General features: G+C 36.6%; 1 protein-coding gene across 1 annotated transcript in view; it reads left to right on the top strand.

Moving 5' to 3' along the window:
* The window catches only part of LOC112043991 (facilitated trehalose transporter Tret1), a 34,183-nt gene that overhangs the window by 2,726 nt on the left and 16,325 nt on the right, over positions 1-15,132 (top strand). The window lies entirely within an intron of this gene.

The raw sequence follows: 15,132 nt of genomic DNA, 5'->3' as shown, positions 1-15,132 counted from the left end.
AAAGTTAAAAAAAAGAAACTCCGCCCAAAAGTAGAAAACATCCTACATAATTTAATAAGACCATTTTTGTTTCTTAAGTGAAAAATATCCAGTGATGCCCCATCCTGTTAGCGTACACCTATGTAAAGTGTTTTTCAGATAGCATGGGTATGGTGACAGTTGCCTGTATGACGTACATAATACGTACTACTATCGTGAATCGCGGCAAACTTTTAAGAGTGAAACGAACTGTCACCCGCATCCTACATGAGACGAACTGAGTGAATGTTTATTATGAATATTTTTTTGTTTGTTATTTACTTTTACAGAATATAAAAAAATACGTTTTGTAATTAGATTTGCTTCCAAAGACACCATAGCCCAAACTTCATAATGGGGATGATGACTAGGTTTGAATATATTGATTTTTATGATACATTCCGGTAAATAAGGTAAATGTTAACTAATTTATACATAAAAAGCAAAGATTGACTGGATATTTGCAAAATAAATAAGATTATAAAATTTCAAAATCTACTAAAAATATTTTATCGTAATTAGATGAAAATTCATACAGTTTTAGCTTCCTTACATTAAATGTAACATTTTGTTTAAACGCCCATACAAATCTAACGATCATTAATTGCCTACTACGTCATAAGTGCGTACCATTTTGTATGGGGCGTCTTTCAGGGATCCGCGGCAGCGCCGCATATCTGACCCTTTAAATCCCTGTAGCTCCGAAAGTAATGATCGCAGATACCCTGTTACTTTTACAAAATTGCTTTACTATTAGCGTACTCTTAATTTATATACAATTTAAAAAACTGTCATCATCCCTATTAGCTACCGTACTATATTAATAATAGGTTTAATGTAAGTATAGTAGGAGCATAGGCTGAAAAAAAATCTGCCTTTTTTTAATGAGGAATGTCCGGGTATCGCAGGCATTTAACCCATTTGTTTCTATCGGGATGTTTATAATCTTTGACATTAATTAAAATATTAATATTAATGAGGAAAAAAAATATAAAATATCAAGGTTGAATTACTGCAGTAACCTATAAATCCTATAATAATTATGTTAATATAGTTACCAGAGACTTGTGAATCTATTAGAATTCATTATAACATTAAGATCTATAATAAAGTAGTTGCAAAGTAACTGTGGCAGCAGACAGAGCCACAGAGAGAGCCGTGATAGCCCAGTGGATATGATCTCTGCCTCCGATTCCAGAGGGTGTGGGTTCGAATCCGTTCCGGGCCATGTACCTCGTAACCAAGGAAAACCTCGTAAGGAAACCTGCATACTAGAGAATTATCCTAATTATCTGCGTGTGTGAAGTCTGCCAATCCGCATTGGGCCAGCGTGGTGGACTATTGGCCTTACCCCTCTCATTCTGTGAGGAGACTCGAGCTCAGCAGTGAGCCTAATATGGATGGATGACGACGAAAGTATCTATAACGTTACATATACAAATTTTACGTTATTTACAATGTTCTAAAATCCACTATCCTAATTAATATTACAGTTTGTTTGTTACGCTTTCACGCATCTTTCAAAAATCCTTTTACCAATGGAAAGCTACATTATGAGTGAGTATACACTCACACACACACAGACACACACACAGACTGATAATAATTATTCATTTATTCATAACAATCTCGAACTGAACGTGTGTTGGTTGCTATGTGCATGACATCGTGCAGATTGAGATCACACACACGATGGATTTGTGAAAAAGCAGAATTTCACGCGTACGAAGTCGCGGGCGTCCGCTAGTATTCCAATATCAGTGGAACCAAGATGTCCTTGCGTAATTCTTTTACTTTTACCTCGTTATCAAATTACTTAGACCACAGCCATACTGAATAGAGAGGCCAGACGTATTAAATTCTAAACTGACCACAAAATACAAGTAATCCTACTAATATTATAAACGCGAAAGTTTGTATGGATGTTTGTTACTCTTTAACGCCGCTACTACTGAAGCGATTTGGCTGAAATTTGGAATGGAAATGGATTTTACTCTGGATTAACACATAGGCTACTTTGTATCCCGAAAAAATCCATGGTTTCCCGAGATTTGTGAAAACTGATTTTGATGATATGAATGTTTGTAACTCTTTCACGCCTCGACTACTGATGCGAATTAGCTGAAATTTGGTATTGAGATATATTATAGCCTGGATTAAAACATGGGCTACTTTTTATCCCGGAAAATCCATGGTTCCCGAGGGATTTGTGAATTCCACGCGGACGATGTTGCGGGCGTTTGTAAGTCTTGAAATAATATATGAATACGAATTGGATTTGGCCAATCACAAAAATATACTTACTAAAAATATATAATAGTAATTGTTTTAGTAGTCTCTACTCTGTAATGAGCCTGTAATTCATGAGAATGACAGATCTTGATCACGTGACCTGTCGATAGCAAATGTCATTCCCATACATCTTTCTAGTTTTCGAAGCGTTAGCGATCGTAGAAAGAAAATCGACGTACCACTTGGCTAGGGGGGCATAGAAAGAAAGAAAGAAAATATATTTATTACTACATTATGCATAGCTACAGGACTACAGGGCCCCGTTACGTGTAGAAGCAAAAATTTGTAAAATTTAACCCACAATCTCACTGAATCTGGTGCTTCCCGAAGAAAAATACCATATAAAAAAACTATTATTGGGCCCCCCAACTAACTTTGATACAGGGCCCATCTAAGACAGGCCTCTGTCTGTAATTAATTATTTATCATAAATCTGCTTCCTTTTTAGGGTTCCGCAGTTCACAAGGAACGATTATAGATTCGTCATGTTTGCCTGTCTTCGGTTTAGCGCAGAGACTATTATTATTAGAAAGCTGTTATTTAGCACGAGTATGTATTTTAAAAATTTGAACTAAGTCGTTAAAAAAAATGTGGAAAAATATTTTTTAGGGTAAATATGACGTGTCTCAAACGGTGAAGGAAAACATCGTGAGGAAACATGCATACTTTAGAACTTTCTTAATTCTCTGCGTGTGTGAAGTCTGCCAATCCGCATTGGGCCAGCGTGGTGGACCATTGGCTTAACCCCTCTCTCCCTTCCTTCTGAAAGGAGACTCGTGCTTAGCAGAGAGCGAAATATGGGTTGATAATGATGATGATGAGTGGACCGTTAAAATAGGCTGATGATGAACACGACAATACATGTAAATAAATTTTCACAAAATATAACATTGTAAATAATAGATTTACTAACAGTAGATTTCATAGAATCATCACCCGCTGAGTGTCGAATTTAAACTCTACGCGTTTGAGTATACGACACTCGGCGGGTGAGTGGTCCCCTGAGGGTGCCCCTGCAACGTCTATGAATTCCTCTATGATTGGTGTTACAATTGATGAGGCAAATTAATCAAATCGAGCAAAAAATATATTCTATGGCCTTCGTAAACTTACTGTAATGAGCTGCGAAGGTTGGATACAAAATGAATAGCCTGTGACATAAACGAGTAAGAGTAGCTCCGCACAATAAGCATTTGAATTATAATTGTTTTAACGGATAGTAGAATACAAAACTGTCATGGATTATTATCAAAGATTTAATCTTTAGATAAACCTTTGTCGCATTTTACATTGGTGATGTGATGTGTGAGCCGTGATAGCCCAGTGGATATGACCTCTGCCTCCGATTCCGGAGGGTGTGGGTTCGAATCCGGTCCGGGGCATGCACCTCCATCTTTTCAGTTGTGTGCATTTTAAGAAATTAAATATCACGTGTCTCAATCGGTGAAGGAACACACATCGTGAGGAAACCTGCATACCAGAGAATTATCTTAACTCTCTGCGTGTGTGAAATCTGCCAATCCGCATTGGGCCAGCGTGGTGGACTATTGGCCTTACCCCTCTCATTCTGAGAGGAGACTCGAGCTCAGCAGTGAGCCGAATATGGGTTGATGACGACGATGTGATGTGTGGACATATTTTTATAACACATTTGTTCGTAAAGTGTCGCTTATTTCACCAATTTCGATATCGTAATGTATCTCAAAACGCACATGTGCTGTAATGTAATATAAAACCTTTATCATCCGTCTACAAACAAACGGTATTTACTTATATTCTAAATCTTCGCAAAGAGCTTTTATTTATGCATTATCAACAAAATTTTCAGCCATTTATCGGTAACAAAAACACAAAAATATTAATTTACTTTATTAGTAATGACTGTTTTTGGTGCATTTGCCTAAAAATAACGCACACACTTCGCTAATGACAAGCGTATCAAAATGTCACCTGTAAAACAAAGATGCAAATTAATTTTCAGAAAGTGTTTTCAAAGTGTGTCTCGACATACGTGCGCTTTGATAATTACAGCCTCTGCTTCCTTACTATAGGCAATATCGCCTCAGCTGTAATTTACGACTTACCGCACTTTATATCATAATGTACTGTTATTATCTCCTACAGGTTAGCCCTTGATTACAATCTCACCTGATGGTAAGTGATTATGCAATCGAAGATGGAAGCTGGCTAATTTGTTAGGAGTAGAAAATCCACACCCCTTTCGGTTTCTACATGACAGCGTACAGGAATGCTAAATCGCTTGGCGGTACATCTTTACCGGTAGGATGGTAACTAGCTACGGCCGAAGCCTCCCACCAGCCCCCCTAGCCAAGTGGCATCGATTTTCTTTTTACGATTGCTAACGCTTCGAAAACTAGAAAGATTGAAAGAATGACAGATCTTGATCTGTCGATAGCAAATGTCATTCCCTTACATCTTTCTAGTTTTCGAAGCGTTAGCGATCGTAGAAAGAGAATCGGCGTGTCACTTGGCTAGGGGGTAGTTCTCGGACCACACGAACAGACGTAGGTATATATCCGTAACAGAGGCGACGCATGATTTATCGCTTTCCGGCGATCGCGTTGCGAATCGATACGATGCGATATACTTTTTTTTTAATCTATTTAAAACGATAAATTAACAACTAAAGCCTTAAAATATTTTAAGATTTTCGACGAATTATTATCACCATTAATTCTATCTTATATATTATATATAATCTAATAATATTAAAACCGTTTCGAAAGACCTTTTAAACTGAGCCTAATTGAAATTAAGTAACTTTGACTTTAAATGGAATAGCTACAACGACTATAGTTTTATGACTACTATATACCTACTATACTATATTATAGACTATAAATAAATATAAAAATAAATATCACAACTTAAAAATGTATTTAAAAACTTAATTAATGTAAGGCGATTGTCTAAATATAGGTTGTGGTAATTCCAAGAAAATATTGATACAATGTATATTAGTTTATAAGTAACTAATTAAATTTTCCTGTTTGTTGGCATAATGCCTGAACCATGTTTACGTCACGAATACGTTTGTTTATTTTACACTAGCAGTTTCCTGTGACGTCATCCATTTTTCGTTTTTCTTAATGTCTCCAATAAATAATCTTAAATCAAATCAAATCAAATCAAATCAAATCATTTATTTGCTAGAATGTGGTACATGTTTTATATACATTCAACTGATTACAGTATGCAAAATTTTTACAATTAAAATATTAATTTCAATAATTTATCCTTATAACATAATTATATTTGATGTGAAAATTTACAATAAAAATTTCAACCTAAATTTAACATATCTTTATTACAATTTTTATTGCCATCAATTTTTATTATAATAAACCATAAATAAAATTTTGCTATTTACAGAACAAAACTTTTAATGAATAAGAAAATGAAAAATAAATCGATGATGAAAATTAATAGATTAAATTGCTTATGTCATAATGTCATTATTTCATGAAATTGATTAAATTCATTTATTTTATAAAAACTCTTTTCGAGCAGCCATTTATTTAATTCTTTCCTAAAAGTTTGGAGAGGCATTGCTTGTAACTTACTGGATAGCTTATTAAAGGCCGCTATAGCCATATAGTAAGCGTTGTTTTTGAATATAGTAAGTTTAATCTTACAGCAGGCATATTTATTAGGGCTCTAACTTTGAGTAGATGTGATTTTGTATTAAATATTAATCTATTGCTAACTAATCAAAATTACTAAGCAGTGTGCTTAACATTATGATTTTTGATTTTCGTTAACAATTTGCTTTATGGAATATGAAAAATGCGGTTGTTATTGATTTGATGTTCATTATAATAAGAGCCTAATAGACCAAAGTTAGTGAATAGACTACAGGTCACGGTTACCCCCTCCCGAATGGCCCTCTAAGCCACCCTTAGAAAGTCGTGCCGTCCTCTATCTTTATTTGAGCATTCGGGTCTCATCAGGCAATGCTTCTGCGCTGTGTCGTAGGCTATATTTTATACCCGTATTCTCATCGCATCCTTATCAACCCATATTCGCCTCACTGCTGAGCTCGAGACTCCTCTCAGAATGTGAGGGGTTAAGTCAAGTCCACCACGCTGGCCCAATACGGATTGGCAGACTTCACACACGCAGAGAATTAAGAAAATTCTGAGGTTTGCAGGTTTCCTCACGGTTTTTTTGCTTCACCGTTTGAGACACGTGATATTGAATTTCTTAAAATGCACATAACCGAAAAGTTGAAGGTGCATGTCCCGGGCCGGATTCGAAACCACACCCTCCGGAATCGGAGGCAGAGGTCATATCCACTGGGCTATCACGGCTCTTTTAGTTTGCTAGTACTATAAACTTTATCTAAGTGAGGACTCAGCATCGATTAGATTTATTTGCATCCATTAGTGAACGGATTAGTACAGACGCTATCTGTGCTTGTCATTCGATGACTATCGCGTGACAAGTACTCAAAAGGGCTTAGGTAGTGTAGTATCCTATACATAACATACCATTAACCGTATCTATTAAACACCCCCCCCCCCCCCCCCCCTTTATTATCCCCTCTACATTGGCGTGCACTTAATGTGTGGCATAATACGGTTATCACAATAATATATATATATATATATATATTATGGTTATCATAATATGGTTATATTCGACTTACTGCTGAGCTCGAGTATCCTCTCAGAATGAGAGGGGTTAGGCCAATAGTCCACCACGCTGGCCCTTACAAGTACAATATAAGTGTGTCAACCCATTGCTAACCAAAGCTACAATAGCCAGTGGTGTGCACAAGGTTGTCAACTAGGATAGGTTTGCATCATAATATAATGAGGTATGTCTGGGTATTACAGGCTGTCGTTCTAGTATATGTAAGTAAATACATCTATTATTTTTTAGACGTCATGTAAAATTGTTACTATAGCTTGGCAAAGTTCGTAACACTGACTATGGTCCGCGGGGGTCGGGATGGGGGGGGGGGGGGGTTAAGCAATGCCCCGCGCGCACGACTTCATACCCGCGCCTTTCCCTCCCGTCCTGCGCATATCATGGGAGACACATACGTAGGTACACACCCCTCTACATTTTTGTTACCATGTAGTTAAATGATAGGTTATCGCTTAGTGCCTAATATAAATGACGTCACAGCTGTAAAAACTGACAGGTCTAAGGTTGCGTCACTGATAAATACGCGATAACGATTGTACCAATGTACCTACATACCTCATTATAAATATATGCTAGTAGCCGACGCACATTAGTTTCACTCGCGTAGTTCCCGTTCCCGTAGGAATACAAGGATAAAAAATATAGCCTATGAGTTCACAAATACAGCTTTTGAGTGGTAAAAGAATTTTCATAATCGGTTCAGTAGATCCAAAAATTATCCACCCCCTACAACACCACAAACTCTCAAATAGTCAAGTGAATCTAATATTTGTAATTTTTAGTGCGAGCTAAAAGCTTATTTTTTAGTTTGGGGGCGTTCATAAATTACGTGAGGTGTTTTTTCGAAATTTCTGACCCTCCCCCCCCCCCCCCCCTTGGTGAGATGTCGTGAGATTTTTTTCAACCCCCTCCCCCCATCCCCCAATCTCACGTGAGATTTTTCAAAATGTGGGTTTCTAACGTAAATGTGTTAGATTATTATTGTAAAAAGAAAAGAAACGTCGAAGAACGAAAAAATAACGTCGAGGTATAAATGAAATTATTTTTTTTAGAACGAATTAGGAAATGATCTTAATCGTATTACGATTACGCCTAAGATTAAATCTTAAGCATGTACAATCTGGATTAAATTGACCAAAATAGTATATTTTTTTTTGTTTCATTCAGAAAAAAAATTACGTGATATTTGCCGAGACCCCCCCTCCCTCCAACGTAAGATTAGATGAGATTTGACTCGACCCCCTCCCCCCCTAAAACATCTCACGTAATTTATGAACGCCCCCTTTTTTAAACTATTTAAAGTTATTAATTCTAAAGCGAACAAAACGTAGAAGGGTCACTATCGAATAACTGCGATTCGGTCTGTTATCTCGCGGAATATTAATACAATGTTGATAACGACGACCCGCTCTCGCAACAGATTACATGAGTATTTGCTACTAGCCAACGCCGCGCGGATTCACTCGCGTAGCTTCCGTCCCCGTGGGAATACGGGGATAAAATATGGCCTAATGCAGGCCTGGCGCACTCCATGTTTTAGCGCAAACGTACAGGTACATGGTCGCGCGACGTGCCTCGCAATGCAAACAAACAAACAATCAAATCTTTCCCTAGTGTACATAAACATTATGTATACTTATTACTTATATATTTACGTCAGTGAACCTCTACCGAATTTCATTTTTATAGAGGTGGGTAGTATTTACCGATCCAATTTATTTAGGGTCCAAATTGGTTCTTGAATGCATCGTTTTGTTCAACGTTGCGTGGTCCAGTTTTAAATTGAGGAAGTCGAGTAGTTTTGTCATATCGCTGAGTGGGTCGTATCTAATTGTAAAATTTCCGATAGTATCGTAAAGTTTTGCTCAAGGTTCTATTCACAGGCAAGGATATTTTATACTACAGATAGACAGGCACTAGCCCATCAAAACTGAGGCGGACAAATGTGCATAATTGTCTTAATTTTATTTAGTCGCTTAGACCCTAAAAAACTAGTTATTTAAACAAATAAAACCTAAATATTGTCTACACTAACACAGTACACTGTAATAACTATATATATATTATAATATATCATCATCCATCATCATAATCATCATATCAGCCGATGGACGTCCACTGATGGACACAGGCCTTTTGTAGGGACTTCCAAACATCAGGATACTGAGCTGAGTAGTTTTTCGGGATTAAAAACCTTTATATTGCTCCGTAATCTCTATCTTCTAGTGAAAATTTCATTAAAATTTTTAAATTAAAAATTTCAAAAAAATTAAAATTTCGTTCTAAACATTAGCCTGGACAAACAGGCAGACACAGAAAAAATTTAAATTCTATCAAACGCAAAAACACAAAAAAATACCGAAACTCTTACAAGCGTATCTACACTAATATTATAAGGCTGAAGAGTTTGTTTGTTTGGTTGAACGCGCTAATCTCAGGAACTACAGCTCCGATTTGAAAAGTTCTTTCAGTATTAGATAGCCCATTTATCGAGGAAGGCTATAGGCTATATATTATCCCCGTATTCCTACGGGAACGGGAACCACGCGGGTGAAACCGCACGGCGTCAGCTAGTAGTAAATAAATAATTGAACAAAGTTATTGATAGTGACGCTACTCGTAAATGGGATGTAATACAATTTGTGAGTGATTAATTTAAAAATATGTAGCGTTTGTGTTCTTGATTGAATTGAATTTGATTGAGCGGTACCATTCTAGCATATAAATTATTGTACTTACTCATTACATTATTCATTGTTGCAGTAAATTGTTTTAAAAAGTGAAATGTTGAAAAATCTAGCATCAATTTATTACTGGAGTCTGGATATCTATAAAAGAATACACATTTATGAGTTAAACGTAAAAGAATACAATAAGGAACTTAAGCTAACTTATCCTAATAGACAAATCATGTCCACGTGGAATGGTGGCAAGAATACTGGCTGCATTTCCGCGCTGGACAGCCAGGCTGATCCTTTGCGCAAATGAGCCAGCCCTTCTGTCACCAGCCGAGGCAACTAGCCGCGGTGAAATGATTAGGATAATACATTAATAATACATTATGGGATTTTTTGTTAAATTAACCCCTTTAGATTTATCGATTGCTTTTTAAATAACAAATAGGTAAAGAATATACATTAAAAAAAAAACTTTGTTCTGTTACAAGAGAAGTTTAAATAAAAAGTACGTTTTATCGTTTAAAATTTTTAAAAATGGCATCTTCCAATTTTCGTTCCGACTCTTGGTATACCCGGACACCGGACACACTGTCTAATATGTAATATAGCCGAAAAATATACTCAGAGGCACAATTATCCGCCCACTTTACCATAATCGCGTCATATTAAAGTGGGCGGATAATTGTGCCTCTGAGTATATTTTCTCTGTATAGTGTGAAGTCTATAAAGTGTGAAGTCTGCCAATCCGCATTGGGCCAGCGTGGTGGGCTTAACCCCTCTCATTCTGAGAGGAGACTCGAGCTCAGCAGTGAGCTGAATATGGGTTGATAATGATGATGATGATGTTTTTTTCATATAGGCTATATATGAAAAATCGATTCTTAAGAAGTAAACTCCAAGAAAATATTGCACTAGTAATTTAACAAAATGCCGAGTTTGTACGTTGGACAGCAACACAAGTGCAGTTATAATGCAAGTAATGTTGCTGTTTGCGGTGCAGCGGGTCACCTCCGTGCGTTAATGAGTCGCAATGGACGAACGGACGACTCATCCTGTTTACTTGTGAACTTTGACAGTAGTTAGGTGTAGCGACTGTAAACAGTGAAAACAAAACGTGTAAACTATTCATACAGAAACCGTACGAATAAAATTAATTTATTCACAAATTACTGGATAAATTGTATATTCTTATTAGTCCGACAATTTTTTTTATATGGAATTAGCTCGCGCTTGACCACGATCTCACCTGATGGTAAGTGTTATCTAAGGTGGTGCTACTCTCTTATAGATGCCCAGGTTAGTAATAATTAGGAAACACTGACTTTGGGAGAGACTGACTTTTCGTTTCATAAACGCGCGTTTATGTAACGAAAATGCAAATCGCTTCGTAAGAGTTCTAGGGATGTCAATCTCAATGACATAAGGATGGAAATTTACCCGGAGTCTTTTTTTTTTAATCTATAAGTTTTAAGGGACTTTTATTATAAATAACATGTCAGTCCCATCGTACCCTAATTAACAATGACAATGACAATGATAAAAACAAAGCTACTTAAATTAATTACAACAATCTTCAGTTGATATTACATAATCCCGGTGTCTTGCAGTGCGATGGCAAAATGGTGAAATATTGCACTAGTAATTTAACAAAATGCCGAGTTCGTACGTTGGACAGCAACGTAAGTGCAGTTATAATGCAAGTAATGTTGCTGTTTGCGGTGCAGCGGGTCACCTCCGTGCGTTAATGAGTCGCAATGGACGAACGGACGACTCATCCTGTTTACTTGTGAACTTTGACAGTAGTTAGGTGTAGCGACTGTAAACAGTGAAAACAAAACGTGTAACTATTCATACAGAAACCGTACGAATAAAATTAATTGACAAAGAGTTACATATACCTTTTGCCGTGGAGACCCTTGGGCCATGGAGTTGCAGTGCCAAAAAATTTTACCGAATCACCGCGGCTAGTTGCCTCGACTGGTGAAAGAAGGGCTGGCTCATTTTTTTGCGCAAAAGATCAGCCTGGCTGTCCAGCGCGGAAATGCACCATTCCATTGCCACCATTCCACGTGGCCATGATTTGTATAGTTATTAGGATAAGTTAGAATAAATTCCTTATTGTATTCTTTCTCAATAAAAAAATTCACAAGGTTACTGGATAAATAGTATATTCTTATTAGTCCGACAATTAGTTTTTCTATGGAATTAGCTCGCGGAATACCACGATCTCATCTGACGGTAAAAAAAAATGTAAGAATAAGGAAATGCTGACTTCGCGAAAGAGTTCCATACCCTGACCATGCGTATAAGAAACGAAGAAGCAAATCGCTTCGTACGAGTTTTAGGGATGTCAATGACGTAGGGATGGAAACCTACCCGGTCTTGCAGTAAGTGAAATGTTATTTCTCCGGTAACCGGACGAGTAGCTTCAGCCTATGCAAAAAATCAAAATTTCAATAAAAATACATTTAAAACAAGTTTGTCTTTATTTATTTTTTTCGAAAACCTTATTATTTGCGTTAAATATAATATTTAAGAGTCATTGGAACATTTTGAAATCCCAGGAGAATGATTTCCAACAGGCGATTGGCCAACTCCCGTTTACTTATGAAAGGAGGTGGTCCATTTCAGGACCACTCTTGTACCCAGTATCATTAAAATTTAAAAATTACAAGGAATTTATTAATATTTATTAAAGTGAATAAATCTAACTAAATAAAAAGAAATAAATAAAACAAAAACCCAATTTTTTGTGTTATATCAAGATGGCGCCCATAGAGCAACTATGACATGACAGTTGACAGCAAACGTCAAATTGATTAATGCATTGAAAACGTCATTTATCCGCCATTAATACCCTTATTAATGTTGCATTTATTGGGAGATATTGAATATTATTTCGAAAGAATTAAAGTAAATTCGTAGATTTGTATAATCAAAAATAGTTAAAAATAATATCTTCTTTTATTTCCGCCAGGATACAATGACCGGACCTGGGCTCCATCCAGTTTTGGACCATCTCCTTTGACGGTGATTAGTGTAGGCCAGGGCCAGGGATGCGCATTCCCTTTTAATCAAAATGCTTTACATTTGACTTTCTTGACGTGACAACGTCTTATAATTCGACGGAGCCGGCACACATTCAAAAAAGATGACGTCATGCGTCGTTCCCTCACTCTAGGGTTGCCAACGTTTTTTACAAGAAAAAAATATATTCTGGTCTTTGAAGATTATTAAAAAGTATTTTAGAAAAACGAACATTTTCTTTTGAAAAATGCAACCAATTCCATCAGTATTTTCTTATGACGTTATCACCTTCAACTATCGACTTTACAAACAATCGATTTTTTTTTATTCTTTAGGGGGAAAGCTGCCCCCCTCTACCTCTATTTTACGGCTTATCGACTACTATCTATGAATCCGTATATTTCATATTATCCGAACGCAATCAACTGTCAACTGTAGTGGTTCCTCGAAGGATTGATAATAACCAAAGGCGCCAAATCTCAGTCCGATAACTGATAGCGAAGTACCACTTGACGCGACCTTCGATATGGCTTCCATATCACACTGGCCATCGTTCAACAATCGGTTGGAATTCAGCTATAGCTAATAAAGTCCAAGGTTTGGGTCAATTTAGAATTTGATAGTGGAGCGGGATGTGATTTGAGAACCGTTTCGTTTTGATCGAAAACCAGCTGAAACTACAGCCGAAACCGATACTGAAGATGAAATTCGTTTTCGGTTTAGGCCGTAAGAATAGAATATAATAGAATATATCTTTATTTGTCGACACACGAGTAATAAAATAAAATAAAATAAACAAACAGAACATACAAATATCTGGTCGTGGACAAAACAGGTATCCACCTCAGCACGATGCCACAGCGAGCTGTGGCGCTGGTTTTCAGGTGAAACCTTGTGAGTTCACGGACGTGTCTACGTGACGTGTCTTAACTTAAAACTTATTCATGAATACAAAGTAAAATAAAATAATGAAACAAGAACGAACAGAGTAATAAAATAACAAAATTAACATTTATGGGAAACTAAATTAACAAGGAAAATCAAACAATAATTAATACGAGTCAACCTGTAAAATGAACGAAGAACTGGTTTGGTCGGACAGTTGATAGTAATGTGAGATAGTCAATTTAATTATAGCACCCCCCCACCCCCCACCCCAGATACAATCCTGGCTACGCCCATGGTCCTACCCACCAGGCTATCACGGCTTTTTTATCAAACCATATCATGCAATAATGCTATAGTTTGTCTAATCTATCTTTATTTAAAGCTTAAGATTATAGGCTTCTGTTCTTTATCTTTTATCTATATGCTACGATTATCGTTGCCGCCTTTTTTTAAACCGATTTTAAAGTAATCAGATAAGGAAATTATCTTAATTCTGTATTATTTACTGAAAAAATTACTGCATTGATTTAAACCGATATAAAATACTTTTTATACCGATATAAAGCACTTTAATATAATCATCATTATTATCAACCCATGTTTGGCTCACTCCTGAGCACGAGAACTCAGAATGAAAGGGGTTAGGCCAATAGTCCACCACGTTGGCCCAATTGGCAGACTTCACACATTGTAGAGGTTTCCTTACGATGTTTTCGCTTCACAGTTTAAGACATGTGATTCCTATTTAATTTATTAAAATGCACACAACTGAAAAGATGTGTGCAAACTGAAACTTGGAAAGAAGAAAGAAAAAAGAAAGAAAAAACATTTATTTCAAAAATTGTGCCACACTTAACCACTTAATACAATAATTGTAGTGCCTAATTCTCAAACCGCTTAGTCTAAGCATCAGAACACCACTATGTCATTTGGCATAACCTTGAAAAAGGTTCCAGCTCAGCATTGTGCTGCATGTACCAAGGAAATATTGGAACAGAATGGTTCGACTTTAAAAAGGAGGAGGTTCTCAATTTGACCGGTATATTTTTTTTAATGTATGTACATCGATTACTCGAAGACGCCTGAACCGATTTGAAAAATTATTTTTTGTTATTATTATTATTATTATTATTGTTTGTTGTTGTTTGTATACTCCCGATGTGGTCCCATATTCATCATGTCAGGATCTGATGATGGAAACCTGGAGAAATCAAGGGGAACTTGTATGAATAACTAGTGTGTTGTACCCAAAAATAGACATGTCGGTCAAACTTCTCCGAACGAACCCTACCACAAAGAACTCCCATTTCATTTCGAGTACAGTTTACATTCATGTTAACTGGATTGTTTACGTTTATTAATTGACCGACGCCGACAGGGTGTCTATTTACGTATTCCATATCACCATTTATACTTACCTGATACCTGTTCATAGCCTCATGGGTGTAAATTACTTCTTATTAGCACATACACCGTCGCAAATACTTAACCGCGTGGCCATGGGAGCGGGCGTCACAGTGGTATGGTAATTAATTGTTTGTCCTAGCCAGTAAAA

This window comes from Bicyclus anynana, chromosome 24, assembly GCF_947172395.1.
Source record: "Bicyclus anynana chromosome 24, ilBicAnyn1.1, whole genome shotgun sequence".
NCBI lineage: Eukaryota > Metazoa > Arthropoda > Insecta > Lepidoptera > Nymphalidae > Bicyclus > Bicyclus anynana.
Note: the sequence above shows the minus strand (reverse complement) of the source record. Positions and strands in the feature narration are given on the sequence as shown.